This window comes from Lycium barbarum, chromosome 2, assembly GCF_019175385.1.
Source record: "Lycium barbarum isolate Lr01 chromosome 2, ASM1917538v2, whole genome shotgun sequence".
NCBI lineage: Eukaryota > Viridiplantae > Streptophyta > Magnoliopsida > Solanales > Solanaceae > Lycium > Lycium barbarum.
In genome coordinates, this window is record NC_083338.1 from 24,296,823 (window position 1) to 24,319,808 (window position 22,986).

General features: G+C 37.9%; 1 pseudogene; it reads left to right on the top strand.

Moving 5' to 3' along the window:
- Nucleotides 1–554: 554 nt before the first annotated feature.
- On the top strand, nucleotides 555–21,640 carry LOC132629413 (cinnamoyl-CoA reductase CAD2-like; annotated as a pseudogene).
- Nucleotides 21,641–22,986: the final 1,346 nt, after the last annotated feature.

Sequence of the window (22,986 nt, forward strand, 5' to 3'; positions counted from 1 at the left end):
TCCCCTACACAATACCCCACCTAACTCTCTACCTACCCCCAAGTTCACTCCGAATTAAAAATCCCCAGTATTTTGCTTTGAATAGATACAAATGTTCTTAAAATAATATTTTCTAATAAGAAAATGATTAGGAAAATCACTTATTTTCCTAGAAAATATTTTATTGAAAAACATTTTCCCTCATATCAAACACACTGTTAATGTACCCATAGAAAATTTTAATTGAAAAAGACTTCTCAGAAATGTATAAATAAGAGCAAATTTTGAGAAAATAAAATTAATAACTTTATGATTTTGTAACACACCACTAATAAAGAAACGAAAATGAAATAGTAAAACACCAAATAATATGGACTCACAGTAATATGTCACTGAATATGTCATAACTCATAAATACGTGTCACTGAATATGTCATAAATATATGTCATGCATGGCGCAGTGCTAGTTTTTAATGGAAGGAAACTTAAATGATTAAAATTGAACCGTCGTCTAATCTAATATATTACGATAAATAGGCCTTTTTGATATTACTACAATACAATCAATAGTATCCGCATGATCCGAATAATTTCCTCCCTATAAATACAGAGCTTTTATCACAACTCACAGTGCTGAGTCTCACAGTATTTTGTTGGTGCATAGGTGAAAAAGGAAGCAACGAAAACAGAGAGAAAAAATGGCTACAAAAACAGTGTGTGTCACAGGTGCTTCAGGCTACATTGCTTCATGGCTGGTGAAGTTTTTGCTACAGCGTGGTTATACTGTTAAGGCCACTGTTCACGATCCCAGTTTGTCCTCTCTCTCTCTAAACAATTCATGTTTCATTAATTTCAACATTTGAGAGAATGCTGAAATTATGAGATCATTTCTTTCTATGTGATTGTATAATACATAGATAGACACCATAAATTTGACCTCAACTGACAACTAAACACCCTAATTCTGAGAATGCACATCTAGACAGCTCAACTCGTCTCCATTGTGTTAGTTAAATACTCCAACTTACAAAATGATCATCTAGACACCTCAAAAATTTATATGTCACGTCAGCTTCAGGTGTCCACGAGACACAGGGGAGACGAGTTGAGGTTTCTAGATATGCATTCTCAAAGTTCTGCTAGTTGAGGATAAGTTAAGGTGTCTATCTATGTATTATGCCTTTTTATTTTCACATATAACCACTTGAAGGATTTGGCATTCAATTGTATGATTTTAGTTCTCTTTAGATGGGCTAGAGCTAGTGGGGTTTTCAAGAGTTTTTGAAGTTCGAAAACATTCCAAATGTTGATATTCAAATTTTACTTTATTTTGTAGTTTATTATTGAAACAGTTTTGTTGAGAATGACTGGTGCAATAATGTTATAAGCTGAAAAAGCATAGGTTGGGGGTGACCAACTTATGACTGATTTTGGGTTATAAGTACTTTTGGTGTTTACTAAACACGTAGATAAGCCAAATGTGTATATAAGCTAGCTTGGTCAGCTTACTTAGCCAAACGTCTTCTTAGTGCTTTTTCTGTTGTGTAGTATTAATGTTATAAGTTTTTTGAATCCACCTGCAGATGATCCAAAAAAGACAGATCACTTGACATCCTTTGATGGAGCTAAGGAGAGACTCCACTTGTTCAAAGCAAACCAGCTGGAAGACGGTGCCTTTGATGCTGTGGTTGATGGGTGTGAAGGTCTATTTCATACAGCATCTCCTTTTTACCATGGAATCAAAGATCCACAGATTCCTCACTCGTTCTCCTGATAAATATGGTTTTGACTGCTACTTTTGTTGGTGATAATACAATGAAACTACAATTACAATTGAAGAATAAAATGAAGAAATAAAAATATCTTCGGCTGAGGCGCGGATATCTCGCTCTCTTTAAGGAGATTCAAGCCCACTGCAGTAAATCTACCGGTCCAGCAATAATCTTTCTGACTTTTCTCCTCCAGGATACAACAGTCCGATCACGTCGTACAACTCAACAAACTCTGGACAAGATGTTGAGTCCAAAGCTCCACAAAAAAGAAGAACACCTTCCTTCAACTAATAAACTCTCTTTTACTTTCCTCACTTTTTAAGAACTCTCCAAAGTATATATTTTTCTCTACTTCCACAAAATAAAGATGACAAACTATTTATAGTTGAAAAATTCATCGTTGAATTGAATTGGATGAAAGAGTGGAATAATGGGGTATTAAGATGGTGTAAATATGGAGAATATGGGAGAATTATGAGTAGGAGGTTACAAAAGAAAATAAGACCACATTGATCAATAACTCATATGAATAATGAGATAATTAAAAACAAAAGTAATGGCCAATTAAAGACACAAAAAACGTGAGGAAAAGTAGACCATTTCTGCCGACTTTATGGCCTCAAAGTGTAGGAGTAATTAGGACTAAATAAGGCACTTTAATATATTAATAAAATAATATTAAAATACTCCAAATGTCCTTCACTTTTGGAAGCTCGCGTTTTGGCATTTCGTAGTTAGTCTTGTTGTAGCTTTCCCTTGTTATTCACAAATTTCTTTTCTTTCTGCTATATATACAGCGATAATTCTTCAAATTATTATGGCACTCCCTCCGTCCCAAGTTAGGCGGTACACTTTTTTTTTTGATCTGTCCCAAAAAATGCCACCTTTCTATATTTAGAAACGATTAACTTTTGAATTTTCATTTTACGCTTAATTTAAAGTCATACAAGTGTCTACAGCTTGCTCACAAGTTTCTAAAGTCTTCCTTTGCTTAAACTTTGAACCTAGTCAAACAGAGTCACATAAATTGGGACGGAGAGAGTACCAACTAGATGAAGAAGTTATTTTATTAAGCTATGTTGCTCGGACTCGCCAAAAATGATGCCGCACCCATGTCTGATCCTTCAAAAATGCACTACTTTTGGAGGATCCGACACACACCCGTGTCCATTTTTGAAGAGTCCAAGTAACATAGTTACCAAGTACTAACCATTTTCTCATTACGTTGTATTTTATGCACGAGTCAATTAGTATCTACTTGATATGTCTTCACATAAAAAATACTGTGAAAATTGATCTTGTTTCCTGATAAAACTGTAATTTGAATTTCAAGGTGTGTGTATCAATTTATGAATGACTATAGGTCCTGCATAAACTGTTGCCTCTAAATTTGCTTAATAATTTCTTTTCAAGGTGTATACTGACACTGAACGACTTAAAATGTCAATTGGACTTTGGAGTTAAATAGTTATAGTAACTGTAGTACTATGTTTTAAGAAACCGTCTTAAAGGATTACTGTTGTGCACCTTTACTAGTTAAGTGTAAGAAAATCTGTCCTACGAAACCGGCTATAGCCGTCTTGGTCCTGTTGGTCGTATTTCTCTATTCTAGTTTTTGGTGTTTCCATCTATTACGGTAATGGATTAGCCTTACTGTTAACGTGCAGGCGGAAATGATTGATCCTGCACTGCAGGGAACACTTAATGTTCTTGGATCAGTTGCGAAGACACCGTCTGTTAGAAGAGTGGTTTTGACATAAACTGTAGCAGCAGTTGCTTACAATAGCTAACCGAGAACGCCTGAAGTGGTAGTCAATGAGACATGGTGGTTAGATCCTGACTTTTGCAGAGAATCACAGGTGCTTTACTTGACTTTTCATTTTCTAGTGGCAGCACATATGTTGGCATAAGCCCTTGAGCAATACAAAAATAGCTACTTGACAACTAGTGCTTTCTAGTCCAGTGGTCAAATGCCATATTTCTTTTCTTTTTTCTTGATAAGATAAGCACATATATAATTTTTTGGTAAGCAAAATCATTTTATTTACCAAATAGCAATATGTACAGAAAAAAGACAGCAGAGCCTACATACACCAGACTCTGCTACCACAAGCAACCATTACATCTCAGGATTCCTATACAGCATTTCTAATGATAATAACTTAAACATCTAACATTCTAGCCGCAGCAATATTCTTTCTTCCTCTGCAATGTAGTTCTTGAATGATCAACCTAACAATCTCAGTAGCTCCTCTTGAACTCTGGTGGAATACCATCCAGTTCATCTCTTGCCAAACACGGTATACACAACTTGCCAATGCCATTCTATATATCTCTGCAGAAGCAGTTCTTCCCTTAGCATGACCAGTTCTTTATCCACACTGTCACATAGTGGGCATTTTTTTTACACCTCGAAAATTTTTGCGTCGTTTGCATTGTAAGTAAACCAACGTAAGCTCAGAGAGGTCAGGAACCCTTATAAGATTAAGGAATACTTTTAACAAGTGCTAAGCAAGTGTCTAAAGGTTTCGGGATCAAGCTAATCGAAGAAATTAAGTTTGTCGAAATTTTGAAAAACTTGGCAGAATTTTGGACAAGAAATTCTGGTCCAAATTGAGGGAGGTGTATCTTCTAGAATATGAGGAGTTATGGAATGCATAACTTATGTAAATTGAAGTTCATTGATTCTAGTTTCCAATGCAACAAACCGTTCGTCGATACGATATCGAAGTAGTATGTTATGGGCGTTTCCAGATAGGCTGTCAGATGGCTTCTCCGCGGGCCCATTTGGAAAGTTGGTGGAACCGACCTTCAAGGGGTATAAATATCCCATTCCCCCTCATTTTATCATCATTCTACACTCCCTAGAGCTCTAGAAACCTCTATAAATATTTCTTAAACACTTATAGCCCCTTAGATCAAGAATTCAATAAGATTACACTAAACTAGTTCATGAAAAGTGATTGTTCTTGCTTCTACTTGATGTTGTGATGAGTTTGGTCTTGAAGAAAGTTGGTGTGGCTAAAGTTCTTCAAGTATAAGGATGTTCTTCATCTTGACTTTGATATTGATTTGTTTTTGGAGGATTTTAATGGTTTAAAGTGAAGGAAAACATAATATAAAGGTCGTAGTTTGATATGTTGATGTTGTTGGCTTATGGGCTGGTTTTCGAAGGAAGTTTTGGATGGATTTGTATATGTTGTCATGTAGTATCTTGATTATGTTATTGTTAATGTTGTTATTGATGTTTGGGAGCTGTTTCGGAATTGGTTGGAGTAGATAATATAGGGGAAATGTTGTTCGAATTCCGTTAACTTATTAACTAGCTAAGTTTGAGTGTGAAAGTGTTCCTATGGCCTGATTGTTGTATGAATCATCTTGGATGTAGATTTTTCGGCTCGGAAGGCAGACTTTGAGTGGCTAAGTAAGCAGCAATGTATGTTAAGGCTGTCCCTTTCTTTCTTGAGGCATGATCCTATTGTTATGAACTTTCACAAATGATGTCCATAATGATTCCTCTCATAGAAATGGTAGAAGCTTATATTCTCGATGTTCTCTTATGATATCATTGATGTTGATCTCATCTTATGATTATTGTTCCTTCAAGGTGAGATATGCCAATGATGTTAGCTCCATAATGGAAATCGGAGGTTTACCGACCTTATGTCACTCCGATGAATTCAGAAGAGAAAAGACATGTTTTAACCCCTGAACCTGGCACGAAAACTCACTTTAGCAACTAAACTTAACTTCTATTTATTTACCCCCCTTAACAACTTACGTTTCAATTATTTTCCACCCTAAAAAAATAATACTACTCTCACAATGGGAGGTGTATTACACTCGCGCCACGTCATTGCCACGTCAATGCCACATAATTGCCACGTCAATGCCACATCATTGCCATGTCAAAATTACCAACACATCATTTTTTGTTTTTCTTTTATTATTTTTTTTCTTTCTCTTTCTTCTTCTTTCTCCTCATCTTCACCCTACTTTTATCAACCACCATGCCGCTGCTACCGCCACCGCCGCCTCCGCCGCAAAAAATTGGACGAACTGCCCTTAAAAAAAAATTCATCACATCATCTTTAACCCACTACCACCACCATCATCTCCTCACCAAATTTCATCAAATTCCTTAAAAGAAAAAAAAATCACCACCACCATCTTTAACCCACATCCACAACCACCAGCATTTCTAGCAAACTCATTTCTTCCATAACTTTATTTTTGAAAGAAAATCAAATTACCCACATCCACAACCACCACCATTTCTAGCAAACCCATTTCTTCCACCACCATTATTAGCAAACCCATTTCTTCCATAACTTTATTTTTGAAAGAAAATCAAAATCAAAATCAAGAAACCAAAAAATGGTGAAAATGAAAAGAAGAAGAAGCAGATGGGGGGGGGGGGGGGGGTGGCGGGGGGAGGGGGGGCTGTGGCGGGGGCAGGGCTGTGGAGTGGGAATAAAAACAGCTGGGAGCGGGGCTGTGGCGGGGGAGAAGATGGTGGGTGGGATTGTGGAGTGGGAGGGGGATTGTGAAGAAGATGATGATGGTTTTTATTTTTATTTTATTTTTTAATTGTATAATGTTTATTTTATTTTTTAATTGTATAACTTTTATTTTATTTTTTAATTTATAATAATATATATATATGAGCGGGTTCACTTTTTTTGTTTTTCACTCTCTTAATTATTATTTTTTGCCACGTCAGCATTTGGGGTGAAAAACAATTGAAACGTAAGTTGTTAAGGGGGGTAAATAAATAAAAGTTAAGTTTAGTTGCTAAAGTGAGTTTTCGTGTCAAGTTCAGGGGTTAAAACATGTCTTTTCTCAATTCAGAAATGTGTTCTTATGGAATGTTTTGTAAGACATGAATAATATGCTAGTTATGAGATCCCTAACGAGGTACTTAATGCTAGAAGATAGGCTTATGATGCAACCACGAATTGACTAAGGTTTAGCTAATCAGGAAGAAGTCTTAATGGCCGTGAAATGTGCTTATGGATCTTATGTAATCATGTAGGCATTAACAGATAAGTAATGATCATGAGAAGTGCATAGAAGCTAATAGATACAGAATGTACACTAGGAGTGTATAAAGAGTACCTATAGGGGAAATTTGGATCGGGCTGCACGTTCCACATCACATTCTTTCATATTTGGATCGGGCTACACATTCCGCAGCACATGCTTTCATATCTGGATAGGGTTGCATGTTCCGCAACAAATGCATTCATATTTACCACTGGTCTACGGCTAGTTGGGCAGCTATGTATTTACCACCATGCTATGGCTGGTTGGGCAGTTATTACCACCGAGCTACGGCCGGTTGGCCAGTTACCACTAATCAGTTGGGTAATGCGCTTTACCATCGGGTGATAATCGGGTCGGTCGGGCAGTTACCACTGATTAGTTGGGCAGTTAGCACCAGGATGATAAGTAAGTTACAGACACAGTATTGTACATAGATATAGTTAAGCACATGATAGTATAGAGAGACATATATGCTAGATTCTCATTGGTAAGTCAGGAGTGACAAGTTGATTCTTATCCTTCTTCTTTACAGTATATGTTTATTATATTACATTTTCCGCCTTACATTCTTATCCTTCTTCTTTACAATATATGTTTATTATGTTACATTTTCCGCCTTACATTCTTATCCTTCTTCTTTACAATATATGTTTATTATGTTACATTTTCCGCCTTACATACTCGGTACATTATTCGTATTGACGTCCCTTTGCTGGAGGCGCTGCATTCATGTCCGCAGGTCTTGAGATACAGGTTGATGGATCTCTTAGTAGGATACCAGCTCAGCAGGCAGTGTCGTGGCACTCCACTTGCTCCGGAGTTGCTTTGTGAGTCAGCATGGTTGCATATGCATTTGCATGGGTATGGCAGGGCCCTGTCCCGGCCCCATTATGTCATATACTCCAGTAGAGGCTCGTAGATAGATATGCACAGTTAAATGTCTTATGGTCATCTCAGTTTATACTCTGTTATATCATTACTATGGATAGCCTTGCCAGCATATGTACTTGGGATTAGCTTGATGACGTAAGTATATTATCTTTGGGCTTGTGTCCCATACAGTTTATGATATTTATGAGTTAGCATGATCGCCCACTCAGGTATGATTATGTGATGTATGTATGTTTTGTGGTACTTGATAGGTTAGCTCTGGGTGCCCGTCATGGCCCTCCGGTTGGGTCGTGATACATTTCACCTCATTGAAAATACCCCATTTTGCAAGCAAGAAGCCTCCTGGAGATTACCATATACAAGATGAATATCCATTTAGGTGCTCCTTTTTTGTTAGATACTAGTTTCCTCCAGTCCGCCTTAGGCATCATACCTCTCAACTTACTATACATCTCCTGGATAAGCACATATTTTTATAGACCACAATACCTGGAAAATGATGAGGACCTGGATTTTATAGGGAATTGTGGAAGATCCTAGTGATAGCTCTTTTGGTGTTGATAAAAACTAAGAGTCCACCACAACAAATAAGGGACCAGGTACCTTATCTGTTACCACAAGCAAAAAATAGAAAGTAAACAAGACACAATGTTTACGTGGAAAACTCCTTGCTTAAGGGATTAAAAACCACGACCTACACCAGTAGGATTTCCACTTTCAATAATTGAGCAACGTTTTCAGATTATAAGCCTTTTTGCAACCAAGGAATTATCCCACTAATCCCTTCCCTTACAATAACTCTATTGCAAGCACTCTCTTGACTAACTCTAGCCAAGAACCAACTAATTCAACTACCTCTAGCTAAACTTCAACTCACTAACTATAGTCAGACATTTACACAAAAGCTTAATAAACCAAACACCTACGAAAGCCTTTTTTAAAAGAAGTGTAGGTTTATAATATTTAGACCAAAAAACAAAGACTAAAACAACCTAGGACTTAAGACATCTTCAGTCTTGGGATCTGGTCCTTGAAGTTATTTAGTCTTGATCTTGAAAGCTCTAAGAAAACAGTGGCGCTGCTCTTTTCAACAAAATGAGAAGAATATAATTTCAAGTGCTAAGTCAAATAAATGCCAAGATGTTATTTATATAGGGGACCAATGAGAGCATGTGAGGATCATGTGAGTGGCATATGATATAGATAGAGACGTTGCAATGATCCGTCTGTCCCGCTGTAGCTCTGCAAGTCGGAACAGTGCCACAACTTTATAGCTGTTACGTTCATACAGTACCCAGGGGACCTGATCAAGGACCTAGTCCCTGGTGCATATGTTGATCATCAAAACTCATAACTCATCAATTTACCCCTTTTTGATGATGACAAATTCGTAAGTGATGTTCCCTCGGAGAACCAGGTTCTCTCTGCAGATTTGACCCCAACAACATGTAGCATATAATATTCTCATTTTCATTCAGAGAACCAAGGTTCCTTTTGCGAATACGAAAACATCTTCCCCCTTTTGGCATCATTGAAAATAGACAAAATTTGACACAAGCATTAAGAAGTTCAGAAACATTAACTCAGGGCACTTGGGCAACTCAGCATGAGTACTAACAGAAACAACAAAGCAACATAAAGGAAAACATATGCAAGAATCAGAGAATTGCCAATCCGAACGATAATTTAGTACAAAACATAGTAATCAATTCAACACAAACATACTAAATTAATTGTCAAAATGCCAATATAAAAAAAAAAGGTTCAGGAATTTGGTGAAAGAGAAGATCAGGGTTGGGCAGGGTTTGATGGGTTGACAGGGTTGAAAGCTTTGAACATCATGTCTAGTCTAGCGTCTGCAGCTTTGTGATTAGCCAGGATTTGCTCCTGGAGCTCGGCAACTTTCTTCGTGAGACTAAAATTAACCTTTCGCAACTTTGCAACTTCTTTTGCTGTATCACCATTGGGACTAGCTCCCTCCACCTTCAGTCTGGTGATTTCAGCCTTCAGCAGGGTGTTCTCAACCTGCAACCTCTCAACATCAGCCAAGATGTTCTCATTCGCTTCAATCAGACCCGATATAGTGGATGTGGTCCCTGCTTCTCCCTTTTTTGGGACACATTCACACTTCTCCAGGGTGGACATAGAGAACATTTGCTTCTTGGTCCCTTTGGAGGCTTTACCAATTGGCACTTTGAAATGGTCAAACACTTTGGTAAGGAGAAATCCATAGGCCATACCATGCTTACCATCCTTGACATCTATCACCTCAATCATATGCTGCAACATTATTCTAGGCAGACTGATCAAGTGGCCACTATCCAGAATTTCCATAAGGACCAGGTCCGTCCTGGAAGCAATACACCTTTTCTCAGTCTGAGGTATCATGACCTTGTTCAAAAAATGAAAGAGAAACTGATACTGAGACTTCATTTGTTTCTTACATATGGTCTCAGTGGTCACTTGCTAACCTCTTTTAACTATGTGAAGCTGAAGTCTGCAATAACCTTGTCTCCTTCCTCCAGTCTACTTACTCCATCAATTGGAACACTAAGAATTGTTCCCAGCTGCTCTTCATCTAGGGTGAACTCCATTGCACCAACTTGGCAAACCAACTAGTAGTCATCAGTGTACCGAAGATTTACAAAAAAATCAGCTACTTCTTTCCCATAATCCACTGCAGGACCTTCGATTAAGTGCTCCCATTTTTTAGATTTGAGCATTTCCGTTAATTCCTCTAGCGCTTTGTGCCCAACAATCTCTGGATCAATCACTCTCCCCTGTAAAACTTTCTGCCCTTATAGATTGTGTTGTCTTTCCTCCTCCAGTTCTTGCTTTCTTTTCGTAGAAGAACCAGGTCCTTCCACACTAACTCTTCTTCTTTTGGAGGAACCTCGCTCCTCACTAACACAACTTTTTCTTTGCTTAGGGGATTTTGATGCCTTCTTCCCCTCTGCTACTGCTTCCTCCGTTTCACTTTCGTTATTATTTTCACCATCACCGCCTGCAGCCACAGTTTTCTTGTCAACAGCCACTGACATTCTTCTACTTTTGAAGTTTTTCCTGACCAAGGTGGCTTCTTCCTCCTCTTCTTCTCCATCGAACACAGCAATCACCTCTTCCTCTTCATGTCTCAACTTACTCAAATTTTCCAAATGTACTCTCCCCCGCCTCTTACCAGTAGTCTTTGCTTTATTAACCAACAAGGAAGAGTCTAATCTTGCCTGAGACTTCTGCCTTGTGGTAGGAGGTCTCTTTCTTTGTTTAGAAGCAGGCTTCCTATCTGCGAGATGTTTTCTCCTACTTTCCCCCTTTTTCATCTACTCAGCACCCCCAGACCTGTGTCTATATATAGTTCTCAATATAACATCATCATCAGAGTTTATTTCATTACCTTCAGAGTTAACCTTTTCAGAATGATTAGAGGAACCAAGTTCCTCCTCTGAAGAGACTTTCCTTGCAGGTGTGAGTTCTTTCCAATGAACTGCAATTATAGACACTAATTTAGAGGAAGACGCTATTTCAGAGGGACCAGGTCCCTCATTCACCACAGTATGACCTAAACTACTCTGTTCCCCCTGAGTTGAAACACCCACTTCCTCAGTCTCCATCTCCCCACTGTTACCAGGTACAGTAGCAATAACATTATCTACGCTATCCTTAGCAATTTCACCACCCGTTACCACACTTTTACTCAAATCACCAGAAACATCCAAATTTGCAAGAGTAGTTAGATTACCTGAGCTTGGAGGAACTTCCCTTAAGTTCCCCTTTTTAGTTGTAGTTTCTGTTTCCACCCCTTGACTGGTCACTTCCATGCCGTCGTCCTTCTCAGTAGTTTCCACAGATGCCTCAAGATATTGAGAGGTCGTCATAGTATGAGTGCTTCCTTTTGAATTTTGTTTCTCAGAGGATATGGAAGTAGGCACAAAATTCTTTGGGATTTGGCTTTTACGAGTTCTAGTGAAGCCAGCAGGTTTTGGGGAAGACGTTTTAGGGTTTAGTTCTTTGGGAAGGGAAGTTGTTGGAGATGATGAACTTGTTTGTGGGTTGGTTGGAGTAAGCTATTTGGGAGAGAAATGTGAGGGATTGACTTCTGAGACATTTGGAGATACAACTTCTTTATTTGACATGGTTGAATTAATATGAGAAGATATGAACAATGAAGGCTTGAGTGTTGAGAGGAAAGTGAGAGAGAGAAATTTACGGTTGGGTTTTAAAAGAGAGTGAAGGAACCGGTTCCCATTTGCAAACAAACCGTTTTATTTAAGTCGGGTCGATTCTGAAAAAGTGTGATGATTCGACGTTGGAATTTTGAAAGGGGGAGGGAAAAAATGATGACATGGCACTTTGACAATTTAAAAGTATATAAGTATTGAATTGACTACTAACCTGAGTCAGAAGGACCAGGTCCCTTGACTAATTTTTGATAAAGCTTAGGCAAAAACTCTGAAATATGCAATGACTTCAGTGCTTGTGTTGTCCTGAGAGTGTCATGTAAGTATACCTGTAACAGTATAAGAGTGAGTTAGATGTCTCCAAAAAACACTTTAAGCATTGTACCTTTTCTCTTGACATAACCAATCATTGGGAGACAATTAGTTGAGCTTGATCAAGCCCAACTCCAAGCGATTTCTTTCAAAATGTTCTCTGCCCAGTGCCTTGGTTAAGATATCTGTAATCTGATCTTCTGTGTTACAGAACTTCATGCAGATCAGTCCTTTTTCCATATTATCCCTTAGGAAATGATGTCTCACATCAATATGCTTGGTTCTTTTGTGGTGCACTAAATATTTTTGGCATATTAAGTGCACTAGTATTGTCTCACATTAGAGGCACACAAACAGTGAAGACACCAAAATCCTCAAGTTCTTGTTTGATCCACAACAATTGGGCACAACAAGAGGCAGCATCCACATACTCAACCTCAACAGTAGAGAGAGATACAGAGTTCTGTTTTCTTGTTCCCCATGAGATCAAGCATGACCCCAGAAAATGTTCCATACCAGAGATACTTTTTCTATCCACCAAGTAACTAGCATAATCAACATCAACATAACTAACTAAGTAAAAATTGTCTCTAGAGGGATAGAAGAGGACCAGGTCCTGTGAACCTTTAAGATACCTCAATATTCTTTTAGCAACTTTCAAATGTGACTCTTTAGGACTCGATTGGAACTTAGCACACAACCCTACATTGAACACAATGTCAGGCCTGCTAGCAGTTAGGTATAGTAGAGACCCAATGATACCTCTATACATAGTTTCATTCACAGAGGGACTGGGTTCATCCATGTTCAACTTAGTAGCAGTTCCTATAGAGGTATCAATAGGCTTTGAATTTTTCATCTCAAACCTTTTAAGCATCTCCTTGATGTACTTTTGTTGACTAATCATGATGCCCTTTTGAGATTGCTTGACTTGTAGTCCCAAGAACAAATTTAGCTCACCCATCATACTCATTTCAAATTCACTTCTCATGAGCTTAGCAAATTTTTCACATAGGGAATCAAAAGTAGCACCAAAGATGATGTCATCAACATATACTTGCACAATCAACAAATTTTTCCCTATTTTTTTTTTTAGAAATAGAGTGTTGTCAATTTTACCTCTTGTAAACCCATTTTCCAGAAGAAACTTTGACAACCTTTCATACCATGCTCAAGGAGCCTGTTTTAAGACATAAAGAGCTTTGTCAAGCTTGAAAATATGCTCAGGATGATCATGACTTTCAAAGCCAGGAGGTTGCTTGACAAAGACCTTTTCCTTCAAGTATCCATTGAGAAATGTACTTTTGACATCCATTTGGAATAATTTAAATTCCATATGGGATGTAAAAGCAATTAGAATCCTGATTGCCTCCATCCTTGCCACTGGTGCAAAAGTCTCATCATAGTTAATACCCTTTTCTTGATTATTCCCTTGAACTACCAGTCTTGCCTTATTTCTGGTAGTGTTTCCAAACTTATCAAGCTTGTTACAAAACACCCACCTAGTCCCAATCACTATTATGTTTGCTTGTCTAGGGACCAGGTGTCGCACCTTGTTCCTTTCAAAGTGATGAAGCTCTTCTTGCATAGCACTAATCCAGTCAGTATTATTCAGTACCTCCTTGATATTCTTGGGCTCAATTTGGGAAATGAATGCAGAGTAGGCAAACATGTTTCTTGCCTTAGATCTAGTTTGGATGCCATAGTTTAAGAGAGTGATTACATTTTCAAGAGGGTGAGATTTTTTGTGTTTCCAGTTGGATACTTGAATTTCACTGCTTAAGGGACCAGGTGCGTCCGCATTTGATCCATCATCCATATCTATAGATGCATGATCTCCACTTCTCTGATCAGCACTGGGAGTGCCTGACACAGCATCAACTACTCTATCTTCAGCCTCAAGTGGAGTGATGGAGGTGCCAGGTACCTTAGCATCATCTAGATATTCTGCTATATCTTCTTCATTGCTTGCTTCAACTTGATTCATCATTTTAGCTTTTCCATTTGTGATTTCTAGGACCTCATTAGTAATTGAGAGGTCTCCATCATCTGCTTCACCACTTTGTATCCCTTTGCTTCCCAACTCATTTGTCTCATCAAAGATCATATGCACACTTTCTTCCACAATTTGAGTTCTCTTGTTGAAAACTTTATATGCCTTGCTGTGAGAGGAATACCCAAGAAAGATTCCTTCATCGTTTTTAGAATCAAACTTTCCTAAGGCCTCCTTACCATTGTTAATAATAAAGCATTTGCATTCGAAGGCCTTTAGGTAAGTCAACTTCAGTTTCTTTCCATTTAGTAGCTCAAGGGCGTCTTCTTAAGCAAGGATCTGATTATGCACCTGTTGATTAAATAACAAGCGATATGGACAGCCTCTGCCCAAAAGCTCTTGGCCACATCACTTGCAATCAACATTGTTCTTGCCATGTCTTTAAGTGTCCTGTTTTTCCTTTCCACAACACCATTTTGCTGAGGTGTTCTAGGAGCATAGAAATTATGAATAATCTCTTTTTCAACGCATAATTCATTAAAGTTTACCTTGTCAAATTAAGTGCCATGATCAGATCTTATACTTACAACTTGGAGTCCCAACTTTACTTGAATATGTTTTACAAAGGCTACAAACACAGGGAATGTTTCATCATTTGTTCTTAGAAACAAGGTCTAGTTGAATCTTGAAAAGTCATCAACAATCACAAAAATGTACTTCTTTCCACCTCTTCTTTGAACCCTCACAGGCCCACAAAGATCCATATGAAGAAGCTCAAGTTTCTTAGAGGTTCTTACTTCCTTCTTTGGTTTAAAAGAGGTCATGACTTGCTTCCTTTTTATACATGCATCACACATCATGTGATCTTTGAACTTGACATTTGGTATCTGATGTGGCGTGATTTTACACCACAATCGATGCTTTTTAACTATAAGTTTTACTTGTTTTTAAGCAAGTCTATGTCATTTTACGTAGTTTTTGTCATGTTTCAGGTAATATGAGGTCCCTAGAGCCTAAGTGTGGAAAACAAGCAAAAACGTTGCAAAACTGGAAATAACTGGAAGTTCTGGAAAATACCGTGGAAAAATACTCTACGCGATCGCGCAGAGTACCCACGCGATCGCGCCCACGCTGGAATTGCACTCCACGCGTTCGCGCTGGAATGTAACGCGACCGCGCCCACGCGCGTTGTTAATGACACGCGATCGCGCAGGCTCGACACGCGATCGCGATTAAGGGAGTAGGGGAGCTGACGTCATCCACGCGATCGCGCAGACACATGGCGCGATCGCGTTGAAGGATTTTTGGAAATTTCGACCAGAACTCGGATTTTGACGATTTCTTCCATTCCAGTTCATATAAATAGAAAATTAGGGCAAAATATTAGACATCTTTGGCAGCTCCCACAAGTTGGAGGCTAGGGTTCCTACAAAAATGTTCTCTCTTCTTTTTAATCCTTGTTGATGGAAATCTCTTGGTGACAATTAAGATTGATACTCTTGTTGTGCTTATTTATTCATTTGCATTGTTCTTAATCAAGTAAGTTTTTGCTATTTTAATTATTCTTGTTCATGAATGTTTTCAAGGGATTAGCTAACCTTTGAACTCGCCCATTTACTTTGTTTGAAACTCGGAAGAGGAAAAACGGATTTGGGATAGGATAATTAACATGAATTTGGGGCGTTAACCCTCATCTAATGGAAATTGACCTAGGAATAGGTAATACCACTTGTAGCCATATTCGGGTGTTCTTAATGCTCTTAATTGCTTGAGGGATCTTCAATTGGGTAGTCTAGTTAATCTTCGGAAGAAGTTAATTTAGAGTCATTATCCGAGGCTAAATAACATAAACTTGCTATTATTTACAATTCGTGAAATAAATTGGATCGTTACTTGAGAAGTAGTTTCCCTTCTTCCATTCTTGTTGCCATTGATCAATTTACTTGCTTTCTAGATTAGAATTTATATTTCAATATTTTATCAAAACCTTATAAAAAACCACCATTGATGCGTTCGGGCATAGCTATTGTTAGTGATAATTCCTAATCTGCTTAAATCACCTACATATTGTTCTCTGTGGGATTCGACCCCGACTCATAGTTGGGTAAATTATATTTGCATACGACCGTGCCCATTCTAATTAATAGGGTGGATTTGGACGTTATCAGTATCCCACGGACCAAGTCTTTTGCCACCAGTTTGTTTAGCAGAGTGAAGCTTTCATGTCCTAGTCTCTTGTGTCACAGCTCAGCATTATCATCTACAACACTGAGACAAGCCAAGTCACCATCATCAGATGAGCCAAAATCTGATGTGTAGATGTTCTTGTATCTTTTTGCAGTTAGTACCACTTCCAGTTTTGAGATTAGTGATAGTGCATACATGAGATAAGAACTCCACTTTGTTTCCTTTGTCGCATATTTGAGACACACTCAGCTGACTGTAACTTTAACCTTTCACATAGTAAACATTTTCAATAGCATGGGAGAGTGTCTTGCCAATTTTTCCAATACCAATAATATATCCTTTCTTCCCATTGACAAAGGACATACCACCACCTTTCAAGGCCTTGAGTGAGAGAAAATTTCCATCCTTCCAGCCATGTGCTTTGAGTAGCCACTATCCACAAACCATTTTTGACTGCTCCCTCTCACTTTAGCCTGCAAACAAAGTTATTTGTTAGTCTTAGGAACCCTAGCTAACTTGAGTCCCTTGTAACCATAGAATGGGTGAATAAGAGATCTCTTCGCCCATGCAGGTAGCACAGATTTCATTTTTCGGGGACTTGGTCCAGCATTCTTGGGTTTGTTTTCAACGTAAGCTCAGTTTCTGTGCATAGACTGAAATCTTGCTTTGCAGCAGTTTTTGTAATGACCAGTGTTGCCACAGTGGGTGCAAAGCCATTTATCAATCACAAAAACATATTTGCTGTGAGGATTGAATGGGGTCTTGGCCTTTTTATAACCAATGCCCTATCTACCATCATTACCCTTGCACATAGCAACAACCTTGTCAGAGGAACAGGTCCAGTGAAGAGACCTATCAAGCTCAGATTTCACACGGCTTAGATCCTCTTGAAGCTGTCTATTTCTTTCTAGCTCAGCAGAGAGATTCATTTTAGCCTTTTTGAGTTCGCTATCAAGCTCAAAATAGGTCTCACTCCCCACTTTTTTTCCTTTAGAGGGGGTGTTCACCCATTTAGTCATCTGACTAATCAACAGAGCATTATCCCTAGTTAACTCTTCAACTTGTTCCTTTAGATCAATAATACTAACTACCATATCATCCCTTAATTGTTCTAATCCTTCAATCTCTTCATTTAAGACATTTTTCTCATTAATAAGGCTATGATAGGTATCAATCAACACATTTGCAAGAGATATTAATTTCTTTTGAGAATAATTTTTCAGATTTTTCTGAACATCAAAGAAATTTACCTCTTTGTTCTTATTGTCATCTTCATCTTATGACTTGGCCATGGGTTCAAAGATGGACTCATACTTCATAGGTTCATCTTCAACAACCATCATGGAAGTATCCCCTGTATCTTCATCTTCAAACTCACAAGAGGAGTCTCCCTAAGCAGCTAGAGCCTGCTTTACCAAGTTTTCAGCCACATCTTTTTGTTGAACTTCTTATCAGGGACCTAGTTCATCTTCACTCCCTTGTCAGCATTCTTATAGTGATCTTGCTTATGAAGAGGACATTCTTTAATGTAATGACTAGGCTTCCCACATTTGTGACATAAGTCATTCTGTTTGAAGTTCTTGCCGGAGCTCCCTATCTTGGAGAACCCGCTATTTTTACGAATCATCTTATGGAACCTTTTTGTAAAGTAGGCCATATCAGATTCATCACCACTTGAGTCACTTTTAACCGCTTTAAGGACCAGGTTCTTCTCTTTCCTTGGCTCCCGTCTTTCAAGCTCCTTCTTTTTTTTCACCTCATAGGTTTTGAGATTTCCAATCAAATCATCAATAGTCATTTTCTCCAGATCTTTGGCTTCAGTTATAGCATTAACTTTACTCTCCCAAGATCTAGTAGAACAACAAGTATTTTTTAAACTCGCTTGTTGATTGGAATGATTTCACCAAGAGAATGAAGCTCATTGATAATGGAGGTGAAACGAGTGTGCATATCCTGGATTGACTCATCATCCTTCATTCTAAATAGTTCATACTCAGTGGTAAGCATGTCTATTTTGGACTGCTTGACTTGAGAGGTTCCTTCATGAGCCGTCAAGAGGGCTTCCCATATTTCCTTGGCAATTTCACAAGATGAAACACGATTGTATTCATCTGGTCCAGTACCACACATTAAAATCTTCTTTTCTTTGAACCCCTTTTCAATGGCTTTTCAATCAGCTTTGGTATATTATTTTCTGGGTTTTACCTCTAGCTTTCCAGACTCAGTATCAGTCTTTGTAGGGACAAAAGGACCATCAAGAATGATATCCCAGAGTTCAGAGTCTTCAGCCATCAAATAGTCATGCATTCTTGTTTTTTCACCATCCATAATACTTTCCATTAAACCTTGGAGGTCTCGTGGTTGACTGTCCTTCCTCGAAGTTTGGTGGAGCAGCCATAATGAGAGATCCTTTCTAGGTGTTACCCTTTTAAAAAGAACCCGCTCTGATACCAATTGATAAAAACTAAGAGTCCACCACAACAGATAAGGGACCAGGTACCTTATCTGTTCCCACAAGCAAAAAACAGAAAGTAAACAAGACACAATGTTTACATGGAAAACTGCTTGCTCAAGGGATTAAAAACCATGACCTACACTAGTAGGATTTGTAATTTCACTAACTGAGCAACGTTTTCATATTACAAGCCTTTTTGCAACCAAGGAATTAGCCAACTAATCCCTTCCCTTACAATAACTCTATTGCAAGCACTCTTTTGACTAACTCTAGCTAAGAACCAACTAATTCAACTACCTCTAGCTGAACTTCAATTCACCATAACTAACTATAGTCAGACGTTTACACAAAAAACTTAATAAACCAAACACATACAAAAGTCTTTCTTAAAAGAAGTGTATGTTTACAATATTTACACCAAAAGACAAAGACTAAAACAACCTAGGACTTCAAGACATCTTCAGTCTTGGGATCTGGTCCTTGAAGTTATTTAGTCTTGATCTTGAAAGCTCTGAGAAAACAGTGGCGGTTGTTCTTTTCGACAAAATGAGAAGAATATAATTTCAAGTGCTAGGTCAAACAAATGCCAACATGTTGTTTATATAGGGACCAATGAGAGCAGGGGCGGAGCCACACTGGCTCCAGGGGGTTCATCCGAACCCCCTCGGCGAAAAATTACAGTGTATTTTCAGAGTTAAAATTATTTTGTTATGTATATATAGTAGATGTTGAACCCCCTGACTTCTTCGTGTATTTACCTTTTAGAATTTTTGAACCCCTGAATGAAAATCCTGGCTCCGCCACTGAATGAGAGCATGTGAGGATCATGTGAGTGGCATGTGATATAGATAGAGACGTTGCAATGATCCGTCTGTCCCGCTATGGATCTACAAGTCAGAACAATGCCACAGCTTTATAGCTGTCACGTTCATACAGTACCCAGGGGACCTGATCAAGGACCTGGCCCTGGTGCATATGTCGATCATCAAAACTCATAACTCATCAGGCTGTTATGTCTTAACTACAACACCCCCTCCCCCCTCCCCTGTTAATTCTTTGTATTTGTGGAGCTAATTATGGACTCATCTTAACCAGCTCTGGTATGTACTTTCGAAGACATTGGCTGAGGATGCTGCGTGGAAGTTTGTGAAAGAGAAAGTTATCGATATGGTCACAATAAACCTGGCAATGTTTATTGGCAGTTTGTTACAACCAACACTTAATACAAGTTGTGCTGCCATCTTACAATTTATAAATGGCATGCTTGATCCTAAAGCAGCTGGTTTTTCTGTGATCTTGTCCTCTGAATTATGTTATTTTACCTTTTGACTCATCTTTTATGATTTTTGAAACAAAAAAAGGAATCATGATTAGTTATTTAACTGTTTTCCTAAAGTTTCTCTTCAAGAGAATGAATCTGACAAATCAATGTATATTTCTGTCGGTTCTGGTAACTCCAGATAATTTTAATAGGTCTATTTTTTACCCTTAAACAAATACATACACTAATTTTACAGCGATTCATATTATATTTAACTACTTTTATCTTTTTTTTGTTTGCAATGAGCTCAAATCACATTTTATTTCCTTTCGTTATGTTTTAGTATTAATAGGTCTACAAGAAACTTCAACCTTTTTTCTGCTTGCCACTGGCTCAACTTTGCTAACTATTGCCCGTTTCTTTGGAAATGATCTTTTTAGGAGGACAAATTTTACATATTGGTCAAATCGCACTAGTACGATTTCAACGTGTCTCAGTTCTTTCAAACAAGAGAATTCTGATACTTTGAATCTACTGTATAAATTCCCCTTCGTACTTGCAGTGCTCTTTATGATCTCTGCATATTGAAAAGGGATGGAGATGGAGTTCGAGTGTACAATGGAATTTGATTCACCTAGTAGAAACTAAGTGAATGTAACTCCCAAAAGAATAGTTAAAAAGTTAATAGGATTGAAAAATTGCTTCAAATGTTAAATATAAAATGAATTTGAGTGAAAAAAGGTTCAGAAAATGATATTATTAGAAGTCCCATGTGTGTATATATATATGGAGAGAGATAGAGAGAGCGAGAGAGAGAGAGGGGAAGTGCATCCTATATATTTGGAATTGCGATTGGAAGGAGTAACCAGTTTGCCTTCCTTTTTGCCATCGTACTTTTCCTTATCTCCTATCTAGTTGGTTTTTATTTTTGATTTTCATAAGTACCTGTAGTTTTGTTAAATAAGTTTATTTAACGTCCTGTTCATGTTACTACAATGTGTTGAAATTCATGGTAAAAGTTTCATTGTACTTTATCGCAGGTGCTGAAACTTACCCAAATGCTACATTTGGATGGGTTAATGTGAAAGATGTCGCCCTCACGCATATTCTAGCATTTGAAAACCCTTCAGCTAATGGTAGATATATAATGGCTGAGTCAGTTGCAGCTACTCTGAGTTAGTAAAGATACTGCGCGAGCTTTATCCTACAATGAAGCTTCCGAAAAAGTAAATTTCTTTTAGGTGTAACGTCTTTGATACGGTTTATCTTCGTGAAACGTGCATCTTTGATTTGGCAGTGTGATGTTTCGCAAAGTTGGTAGAGCATGCTTTGCTGAAAAAAATACATAAACTGGAGCGGCTGAATTCATAGTTTTTACTTCTTGAAATAGTTTTACTTGCTCAAAGTTTTCGATTAAAATCTCCAGGTGTGTTGATGACAAGCCATTTCCGCCAAAGTACCTGGTTAACATAGAAGGAGCAAAAAAATTGGGATATTGAGTTCATTCCTTTGGCTGAAAGCATCAAAGAAACTGCTGAAAGCTTGAAGGAGAAGAAATTTTATTGAGATGCACAGCCTTAGTGTGAATGAGTCTGCAAATTTTAGAAAACATGCTTCTGTACCTTAATGTCGTTTTGTGATCCAGAATTTTAATAGTGCTGGCGCTTCATGGATGTAGTAGAAAAGGATTGCATCCCTTGTATTTATGGTTATCTTGGCTTGTTTAAAGCTCCTTTTAAGTCATGTTATCTTTTGAATTTAGAAGTCATGCGCGTTTCTTGTAACATTTAGCAACCTACTGCCAAATGTACATTTGGCCTGTTTTTTACGCTTGTGCAAGCCTGTAACAAATAGGAATAACAGACTGTAACAAATAAATAGCAAATTGCATGCTTGTGTATCTTCCTGCTCCAACTGTTTCTTTACGACCACGTATTGTAGTTCATGATGGACGAATTGCCAAGTTCCTTTGGCCGGATGAAATCTTGTAGCGCAATGGAGCATTGTAGATGTGTTTGTCATCAGATTTCTTTCTTCGCCTTCACTTTTTATGTTTCTTTTGAGGTTTTTACTGCCGTGGTTGTATTCCTTTGAAAGTTCTATTCATTATTTCTTTTTAATGACATGATCTACTTCTAAACTTCATATAGAATGACAAAAGGTCCATTGATGTCATCTAGGGCGTACTTAAGCTAAGTTTATGGAGCATGAACTCTTTTGGGATGTTATCTTTCTGATATTTTTTACAGTATTAGTCTAAGAGCCCGTTTGGATTGGCTTATAAGTTGCTTATAAGCTGTTTTCAGTTTTTTTGAGTGTTTGACTGGTCAGCTTAAAGTCATTTTGTGCCTAAACTAAGCCCAAAAAAATAATTGGACCCGTTTGGCTTAGCTTATCTAAAGCAGCTTATAACCTGAAAACAGTTTATAAGACAAAAAAATAAGTTAACCTACCCCAATTTTTTTTTTTTTTTTTTTACTTATAAGCTGTTTCCAGCTTATAAGCTGCTTATTTTAAGCCCATCCAAACAGGCTCTAAGTATGACAGTGCATCGGACAGTGTCCGTCAATAAGATTTTGACTAGCTATACAGAAAATAGGTCCACTGTGTTTTAGCCCAACACTATGGTTGACTTTAATTACAATATTAAATTATCTCAGCTTAGTTAAGCATTAGACAGGATTGAATAACAATTAGCAAGTTTTGATTTAATTCAATTTTTTTTTAAAAAAAAAAAATAGACGATGTAACAAGTTGTGTCTCTTCGTAGACATTCGATAAAACTGAAACGATACAAAGAAACGTAACAAGTAGTCAACACTATGGTTGACTTTGATTGAAGTTGAATTATATCAATTTAGCTAAGCATCAACCATTAGTAAGTAAAAGTTTTCCCAAGTGTTGATTCAATT